Source organism: Lolium rigidum, chromosome 6, assembly GCF_022539505.1.
Source record: "Lolium rigidum isolate FL_2022 chromosome 6, APGP_CSIRO_Lrig_0.1, whole genome shotgun sequence".
Lineage (NCBI taxonomy): Eukaryota > Viridiplantae > Streptophyta > Magnoliopsida > Poales > Poaceae > Lolium > Lolium rigidum.
The window spans coordinates 262,745,826-262,756,312 of record NC_061513.1 but is presented as its reverse complement, the minus strand read 5'-3'; the positions used below and the strand labels follow the sequence as shown (position 1 = coordinate 262,756,312).

General features: G+C 48.6%; 1 pseudogene; it reads left to right on the top strand.

The window, feature by feature from the left end:
* Positions 1-611: 611 nt before the first annotated feature.
* LOC124659085 lies at positions 612-2,211 on the top strand (annotated as a pseudogene).
* The last annotated feature ends 8,276 nt before the right edge of the window (positions 2,212-10,487 follow it).

Below are 10,487 nucleotides of genomic sequence, written 5' to 3'. Positions count from 1 at the left end.
TATGCATGAGCATATTAAATCAAATATTATTGTTTTTTGGAAATAACAATTAGAAGTTGTATTAGCTCCACATTATTTACTACTAATAAGATGTCTACCACAACAAATGGCACAATAACATTTCAAAACAAATATTCCAAAAGCAATATCCCCAAAATAAATATGGTAGATAAGCAAGAACACAAATATAACTACATGTAAAAAATCTAGCCGCATGTACGGGTTACGTACCTTGCTAGTTTTAAGAAAAAGTGTGGCTATTTTCAGTCGATCGGAACTAAGTTCATTCTCGTCAGATGATATTATTAAATCTTAGTTGTAACATGAGTTGCAATTTATTACTATGCGACAAATCAGTAAAGCAAATCTAACTAGATGTCAGAGAATTGACCGAGCACGAGCTTAGTTCTCATAGAACTAGCAAATCCCGTAAGAAAGAGTGAACGGTCACGACAAGAACAGCGGGTCGCCGATTCCTACGTACGTGTATACACAAGGTGGTCTGTACTCTGTACGTACGTGCAATCGTACATCCGGCCGGTCGGGCTATAAGAAGGCTCTGGCATCACGGCTCCGAAGAGCACAGGTAACAACACATGATGCTTTCCGCCATGAACGACGATCTTGTGTACGTGTGCTCTGCTCTGGCCGTGTCAGTTTTGGCCATCGCGGTTGTCCAGCTTCTGAAGGCGCGACAACGGCTGCCGCCGGGGCCGCTGAACCTGCCGGTGATCGGGAGCGCGCACCGGCTGGTGAACGCGCTGCCGCACCGCGCGATGCGCGACCTGGCCGGCGTGCACGGCCCGCTCATGTACCTCCGCGTCGGTCAGGTGCCGCTGGTGGTGGTCACCTCCAAGGAGGTCGCCCGCGAGGTGCTCAAGACCCACGACGCCATCTTCGCCACCCGGCCGAAGCTCATGGCCGGCGACATCGTGGCGTACGGCTCGACGGACCTCCTTTTCTGCTCCACCCCCGGCGACTACTTCCGGAAGCTCCGAAGGCTGTGCGTCCAGGAGATCCTGAGCAACGACCGCATCCGGTCGTACCAGGACATCAGGGAGGACGAGGTGCGGAGCCTCGTGGAGGACATCCGGGCGGCCGGACCATCGGCGCCGGTGGACCTCAGCAGGAAGATCTACAAATTGACCAACGGCATCGTCTCCCGGGCGGCGTTCGGCATGAAGAGCAGCAAAGCCGAGGACTTCGTGGCGGCCATCAAGCACAGCTTCGTCTACTCCACCGGCTTCTCGATCGCTGACCTCTTCCCTGGTTTCACGGGGATCCTCAGCTTCCTCACCGGCCAGAGGAGGAACCTGGAGGGCGTTCGTGACACCATCGACGGCATCCTGGAGGAGATCATCAACGAGAGGGAGCAGATCCTCAAGAGCGGCAGGTCAACCGCGTCGGAGAAGAACCTGGTGGAAGTTCTCCTGGGCCTCCAGGGGAATGAAGACTTTGGATTCCCCATCACCCGCTCCACTGTCAAAGCAGTTATCTTGGTTAGTACGACTACAAAATTTCATACTAAGATTTTCACGCCTCAACGTTCAGTTAAATAAGACTTGATGCCTCTACAGGACATATTTGCGGGTGGGACAGAGACATCCGGGACATCCATGGAATGGGCGATGTCGGAGCTGATGGCGAACCCAAAGGTGATGGGGAAGCTGCAAGGCGAGATCAGGGCTGCGTTCGGCGACAAGGAGTTCATCAGCGAGGCGGATCTCCGGGCGAGCGGCAGCGTGATGAAGTACCTCGGGCCTGGTGATCAAGGAGACGTTCAGGCTGCACCCGCCGGCGCCCATCCTGGTCCCTCGGGAGAGCACGGAGGCCTGCGAGATCAACGGGTACGTGATCCCGGCGAAGACGAGGGTGGTGATAAACTCGTGGGCGATCATGAGGGACCCCCGGTACTGGGAGGACGCGGAGGAGTTCAGGCCGGAGAGGTTCGAGGGAGCCGGCCGCATGGACTTCCTCGGCGGCAACTTCGAGTACACGCCGTTCGGGTCCGGGAGGAGGATGTGCCCCGGGTACAACTACGGCATGGCGAGCATGGAGCTCACCCTCGTGCAGCTCCTGCACTCGTTCGACTGGAGCCTTCCGGATGGTGTGGAGCAGCTCGACATGACCGAGATCGTGTCGCTGAGCCTGACCAGGAAGACGCACCTCATGCTGCGGGCTGCCCCTCGTGCGCCGCTGCCTTCTTCCTAAGAACTAGCCTAGCAGCGCTAGTGCAGTGTCGTGGGATGGATGCAGCCATGCCCATGCATGCTACTACCAGCTGCAGTTTAATTTAGTTGTGATGTTCGTCATTCCGTGCGTCTTCAACAATGGCTGGGGTAAGGGTAGTAGTAAAAAAGATATGTTAGCAGTTTGGCGCTGTAGTTTGAATATTGTTGCTTGTCAGAGGATGTTTGTGTTGTAATATATGTTCAGTCATGATATATACACATGCCAGACGGTGTATCATGTATGTACCAGTGTGTGATGTATATCCTTTTTGTATATCTATCAAATGCATAGACTTATATTGTGGTACACAAAAGTTGAGGATAACCGGCTGAAGGAGATCGGCAATAACGACCAAAAAAGGGAAGCAGACTATATTGCAGTTGCACGCCAGGCGTGCAGCCGAGGTCGATCGGACGGACGCGCGCTTGTGTTGGAGCACGTCGGCGCGGAAAGAGAGAGACGCGATGTACGCTTGACAAGGCGCATGCATAGCGCAGCTGGCTGGTGTGGTCTCCGCGCCCCGCGCCGCTGACATCTGTCCCCTCGGCGCCGCTGACATCGCTCCTACTGAGTTGAGTCGGTACGTGCACGGACTGCTGATTAGTTCGACATAGGCCGGACCCAGGCCGGTTCGTGGGCCTGCATGGGGTGGATGGAGTATCCTCCGATTGGATCACAGACCAAACAGGTTCAGGTTCCATCCTCCATCTCCGGTCTTTCTTGACTGTCAAACAAAAAAAAAAATCTCCGGTCTTTCTTTCTTCTTCTATTTTCGTCTTGCGCACCGCATGCATGGACTAGCTTTAATTTGCCGCTGAAATCCATTGCAAATCCACTTTCCACCGACTTCACTAATCTATAGTCTACATCCATCAATTGATTTTCAATGCATATTAATCAATAGTAGCTCCGTGCCGGTGCCGCGGTCACGCATGTGCACCTCTACGTCACCGATCGATTTGCCACTCCAGCACAACACAACACCAAACTAGCTAGCTCTTGCCACCCATGCATCGCCATCCATTTCATCTTGCCTACCTGCGCCACCTCAAGTGCGTACAAATACCCACATATATACATGTGCACATGCTTTGAAATTTGATTTTCGACGTGCTCCTCTTGGGCTATGTGGGAGACGAAAATTTGGAGGGCGGTGAGAAAGAAATTGCATCTATACCAGCCTTGAAATAAGAGATGGAAGCAGGGCATTATCTAACGTTCGATTGGAACGAAATGGACGGATATGATGGTGATCCGAGAGAAACTGCCGCGGATGGATGAGTTGGCCCGTGTCAGATCTACCGGCCCTTGCAGCACTACAAGAATTCCCGCTCTGGTTTTTAGTTTTGGCTTCGAAAAGTTTGGGTTTGAGAGCGGGATGCAAAAATTTGGAGCAAAGTGGACGGGCGGGCAAGTCGAAATATCAACACACTAAACCCCCTCACCCTTTCCACCGAACACCACCACAACGCAATTAATATCGCTTTGCCCACCCTGACGTCAACACAGTGCTTCTTCGTCCGCGCAAGAAACAACAAAAAAGATGGCCGGCCGGTCAGCGACTTAATTGGCTCTCTCACCTAGCTAGCGTACTGCACTCGTGCACGCAAGGTCGATCGACTTCCATTAGCTACCGTCAAAGTTGCCTCCTTATTTACCGGACGGACTGCACTCGTGCACGCAAGGTCGATCGAGTCCCACCATCTTCCTCCAAAAATTTGGGTATCCACCTGTTTTGTTTCGCTACTCCTCTTTTTCATTTTGTTGAAGAACTCCCCAATTTGTATGAATGAGCAAGTTTAAACGTGAAAACAACTAGTACTGATTACTCGAATCGAACAAGTTTAAACATATTTAACATACAAACTAGACAACAAATAAAGAAAAAACTATAAGCTAATTCTTGGCCTTTTTGTTTTGAAGGCCCTGCCTCGTCGTCCTCACTCATGCGCCTCTTGCTTGTCACCTCCTCATCGGAAGAGGAACTGGCGGACGACGCATCCGTGGAGGAGTTCGAGTCGGAAGTGGCGTCTTCGTCGTCATCATCAGTGAACGGATGACGACGCGCCGCCCGCGCCTACGCCCTTGCCCGGGCCCTGGCCTCCTCCCCGGAGTCCTCTTCCTCCTCGCCGTCGCTGCCGATGGCGCCTCCTCCTCCTCCTCCTCCTCCTCCTCCTCCTCCTCCTCGTCTCGCCGGCCGGCAACGGCGCCTCCGTCCTCCTCCTCCTCTATCGGCGTGGAGCCACGGTCGCTGGGCGTCGCTGGCGTTTCCCACCAATGCCGCCATCCTGGCGGCTTGCCCTCGCTCTCCGAGTCCGACGACAAGGTGTAGTCGCTCATGGCCGGTGTTGGAGGAGGGAGGAGGAGAAGAATGGCAACGGTGTTGGACGTGAATTACAGCAGGCACACGGGTTATATTCAGCAGGATTAATGGCGACACGTATAACGAAGAGGTATGCGGTTGCTCTTCCGCGGTGGTTCGGCGCTCCATTCCGGCGGTTGGCAGGTTGATCGGCGCGGTTGCCACTCCGGCGGTTGACATCGGCGCGCTTCCTGTGCTTTAATTCGAGGACGATCGAGCCGAGGAGGAAGCGAGCGGACGCTAGGCGCGACCGCGCGGCGTCCGCGGAGACGCAAACGTGCCGCATATTTGCGCCACGTTTGCATCGCCGCGACGCCCCGAACACGATGCACCGCCCCGCCGGAGCAGGGTGCGACGTATTTCCGATCCGCGTGGACGCCCTGCCGCACCCAAATGCCCTCGCCCCGTTGGAGATGCCTTTAGAGAAATATCGGCATCACCGGCCCTCACGCCCTGCCCTCGTGTATCCTAAAGCGGCGCGGGCGGTGCGTCAACGGTTAGGTTTCGACCGATTCATTCTCTAGAGGCTAAAGCGGCTTGTAATATTTTCCATGTTATGTTATTGACAATTACCTAGTGTTCCACTGTTTAGCTGTGTATTTGCATCGCCCTTCACGTATCCATGCATGCATGCGCGAGGTTGCTCACACGTAGCTCCAGACGTACAACCCTTGGGTTCTGACCCCGGTCGAGCTCAGCTAGGTTGTGTTGCTGGTGTCCCATGTGAAGTTGCCTACGTGGTGTCCTGGAGTGGCATCAATCAGTGGCGTAGTCAAAAAAAAAAAAAAAAAAAAACAGAGGGATGCTAACTTACCTTATTATTAAAAAATCCACTAACTTGTTGTAAAAATTCACCGGAGTAAAAGTACATTGCTACTTGCACAAAAATAAATAGTAAATTAATGACAATTTTTTTTATTGCATCACCTTTAGAACTACCATCATGACCTTGAGATATCTCCGCAACTGAAACTTTATTATCATGATTCACCATCCACTTGAGACATCATCATTTTAATTAAAACAATGTAATGAGAATCAAAGCATCAATCTAAATTTGTCAGGTGTGGCACATATCCATGCAAGTTATTTCAGGCAGGAAAATACCGTTGCAGCCGAGGACAAAAGGCGGCGAGTGATTTTCATCGTAACTTGGAGTGCCGCTGATGATTTCTAGAGCGTATGGCGTCACCGGCTTCAGGTGAGATTTTCAAAATTCAGTAACATGGGGATCAGAGGAGACATGGAGAGAAATTGAGAAAACGAACAGACAACTTGCGTGTTACCCAGGCCTTGGAAGTTCCTCTCGCTACATATAATTGGGGCTATGTGACAAGCTAAGGAACAAACTGCTCAAGCGGGGCGGCATGGTGCTGCGCTTGTGGCCTACTCTATTTCTAGACTAAATCCTCATACGTGATCTAGTGGCATGTTTGGTTGGACCGGTGCTACACCTTGAGTAGCACCGGGCCCGGCTTCGGCCCTAGCCTCGCCTTTTGACCATGATGATAGCACCTCGATATCATATGGTCTTAGTCGACATGTCATCTAGACTTGTGGACTTTATGTTTGTGCTCGACCATGGACATCAAACGGATATATGTGGCGTGGTCTCAACTGTCGGAGACTACAACTTGTTGAAGTTGATCGATACACCTATCAAGTTTTTTAGGCTAGAAAATACCTTTGCAGCCTAGGTCGAAAGGTCGCGAATGACTTTTACCGTAGCTTGGAGTGCCGATGAGGATTTCTAGAGCGCCTGGCCAGCCGGCTAAGGGTATGGGGTGAGATTTTGCAAATTCAGTAATATGGGGATAAAGGGAGATGAGGAGAGAAATTGAGAAAATGAACAAACACGACTTGTAGGTGACCAGGCCTGGAAGTTTCTCTTGCTAGTTGTCATTGGGATGCGTGATGAGCGAACGAACAAGCTTGATGCTTAAAGGGGCCGCCTGGTGCTGCGATTTGTGGCCTATTCTATTTCTGGACTAAATCCTCATACCTGACCTATTGGCTTGTTTCGCTGGACCGATGCTAGAGCTCGAGTAGCACCGGGCCCAGCTCCGATCCTTGCATCGGCTTTCGACCATGGTGATGACCGATTGACCTGTTTGGCTGGACCGGTGCTACAAATCGAGTAGCAACAGGGCCAGCTCTGGCCCTCGCCTCGCCTTTTGACCATGGTGATGGCACCTCGATATCACATGGTCTTCGCTATGTGTCATCTAGATTTGTGGATTTTATGTTTGTGGTCAACTATCTATCAAATATTCAAAGGGCATAAACCACTTTTTAGGTAAAACATATTGTACTCCCATGTCCTCGTGATTGGTATAGGGCGTCATGTATGCATGGGCATAATTTGCCACACATGTTCTCGTGATAGGTAGGACGTCATGTATGCAAAAGAAGTCAGTAATAATTTCTACATGCATTCAATTCCCAAAAACGCATGGAGAGTTGGGGACTCGTCGTGGGAGAGAGAACCCAAGCGGCTAGTCGATCCAGCTTCAGCTTGACTCAATTAATTTCGACTCGAAATTCGTTCAAACGTCGATACATCTCCATCTAATCACACCTTCAGGCGGCTAAGTCTCTCTCCGGCACCCAACAGATCAATATAATCCCCTTTCTTCAGAGGCCCTCTGCGCCGCCGCTCGCCGGCCACCATAGCCTCGCAGGTCTCGCCGGCCACAAGTCCGAATTCTACCCCACCGACACCACGCACCTCGCCTACTTTCCCCTCCCATTCGCATAACCTCCTCATCTTCCGATCACCTTTGCCGCCGCCGGCGACGGTCGATTCCGGCGAGTCCTCGCGCTGCAGACTACCGCTCTGGCACCTCCCCTCCTCTCATGATACGCTGCCCCACCACAACCCTAGCCCGCAGTGGATTCCTGCTTCTCGGCGCCGCCTTGGAGTCGTGCAGGGTGGCTCCTCCTTCACGATGCCGTGCGGTGGCCCTATACGTCGCCCCGATGCCGGACGATGGTGTTCTTCCGGTGCTCTGCCGCCTGTCCGACCGCTAGGGTTAGGGCCAGGATGAACGCCGGCGTCCAGGATGCCGCCTCCGTCGGGATCAACGCCATCGTCGATTCGAGCATCAGGGGCCTCACAGCTGAACAGTTCAGAGGTAAGATTGGTCTGCCACTTCTCTATATGTGCCTCTTCTGGTTCCATCAGTACAGGGGACTTTGCCGTTTCACTACTGGTATTCATGCATCGGTGCTCTTAGCCATGTTCTACAGCACTCACTTTCAAGTTGGTTTTGCTTACGGACTCATAGACCACAAATATACCTTCTTCTCTGTCTAAAGTATGTTTAACAAATGAACTGAAAGAAAATAAGGTGTCACATTTCCCTTGTGAATTTGTATATCTTTTTGATTATTGATCCATGCATGTCTTTTTTTTTGTAGATATGAGAAACCAGCAGCTAATGCAACATGGAGACGATCGAATGGATGATACTGAGCAAAGCTCTCGCACGATCTAAGGAGGTTAGATTTCTGTTGTAGTGTTCCTTTTGGGTTCATGGTTGGTACGTAGAAAGACTTCATCTGTTGCGTGCATATAAGATGGTGCTTGTAGTTTCAGTGGTCTTTTCGGATTATTTCTGTTCTATTGTGTAGGTTTGTGACAAAAAAGCTCTCTGGATAAACACATTTTTTAATAAACCATTTAACCTCTAATAGTAATAAGCACTTTAGTTCGACAGTTTGTAGACCATATTCAGCAGGATATGAACTTGAACTCATCTTATATCTTCTTTATTTTAATGCAATTTAAATTACTCATGGTACATGCCTACATGGGTTCAGTTATTCAATTTCCCACATAATTTTGTTGGCCAACATTGAATGGCATGCTTGAGATACATTTTATTACCCCTCCATACTATCCCCACTATCTTTTGATTTTCTCTACTCAGGCTTTTGCTGAAATACCTATATTATTTTCTAATAGGTTATTTTGGTAGAACTCAATTGAAGCTGAAGACTGGGAGCTACCAACTAACGGTGAATAAATGAGAAAGATGGAAGCTTTGTTTCTTTAGAACCGTAAACCCTCTTGAGCAGCATCTGCGCGAGAGAGATTGAGTGGGAGGCGCTGTGCAGCTTGTCTGCCGGTGGCCGACCGTAGCGATGCTCCTGCTGGCACCCGGTGGTGGACCTAGAAACTTTCAGAAGCATGGGAAAAGGAGGATAAGCTGCAACATTTTAGATGTAATTGCTATAGAAAATCATAAATTGCAAGTTTTGTGCCATGGGCAAGCCTGGGAGGCCGCCCGGGGTTAGGGATGGCTAGGTCCGCCCATGCTGTGGCACCCACGCTTTGTGCCCTCCTACTTGGGTTTTCCTGCCACCCCACCTGGATAGAGAGCCGAGAGACGTGCGAACACCACTGCCCCGGCTTAGGCGACAACCCCAGGATGCTAATATAGCTTCTACATGTCTTCATCGAATTGTTTCTAATATTGGGAAGTAGAGGTATAAACCCATTGTTCCAAGTGTTTCTCTGTGTCTCAAGTGTTGTTTTGGCAAATCACCTACTGAATTATATCCTGATGGGTAATACATCACCTCTAAAAATTTATTTGCCATGTTTTGTCATGGATGCAACCTAGATGTCGTTGATCTATTGGTTTAAAATGTTCAATGAGTAGTGTAGCAGCAAAAAAGAGATGATTAAGTCTGGACCTATTTGGTATCTTGTTGCATGCGAAAAAGGGAAGAATATGGTCATAATATATCTGGGTGATTTAATTGATTTAACATGTCTAAATCTTGTTGTAGTACAGCAGCCACATATATTTAACATGTTTGTTAAAACCTGATGTGATGTGCAAGTACTATTTTCTGGACCTGACCATGAGCAAGCCTTTTATATTCAAACATGATCAAACCTGCATGTTGTTGCATTGATTTAACCTTGAGTAGTGTGGGTCATCATCCATTTAGATTAGAAATTTAACTTGGACCTCATTTGGTATTGCCCATTGAGAGCAAGAACCAATATATCTACAACTCATATTTTTTTTTTCTTTTAAAGAGTGGTATATGTGAAAATCTTACTACTTTTGTGAAAACTTTGATGTTGGAGTCTTAGTTAAATAAAGAACTTTGACATTTGAGCTGCTTTGAATGGTAAGTCTTGGTTTTGGGTTTTGTGAGGTTCATATTAGTATGCATCTGAGAATTGCAAGATGCGGTGGTAGGTTTCATTTCCAACGCACCTAAGGCATCACATAGGCTATCAAAGGTTGCTTGGATGATGTTTGCTCAGATTTTATTATGACATTTCAATCCATTTGAGCTAATGATCTTTCCCTTAGAAGGGAAACTTGCACCTTGTGTTCAAGTTAATGGAAACAGACTTGGAAGGTGTCATACGTGATATGAACATTGTATTATCTCCAGTGGGCACTAAATCTTATATTTTGTTGATGTTCAAAGGTCTATCCTTCTGGCATAAGCAATGGGTGTTACACATGCACTGATTATCTGGCTAATTTTCTCTGTGATAAAGCAAGATTTGAATCTTTAACACAAGCTATACTAGAGGGATATGAAACCATATAATTTACATATCTTCTGATACTTTCTTCAAGTAGTATTATTGATTCTTATTCTGTATATATTTTTGTAGACCGTATGTAAAATGTTGATTAATGGTTTTAATTTACTGGTTGTCCTTTGAGAACGTGACACATTCTTGCCAGTAATTTTTGATCTTGCATTTTCCCCCAATAACAATACTAATATAAAGTACCTCTCTACTTTTGAGGCAGATGAATTTGTTTGCAGTTTCTTTCTAGTATACTTTTGGATACTATTCTAGCCCCTCTCAGTAGCAATAACATGCTAATGTTTAAAATATTCAATCTCTTAA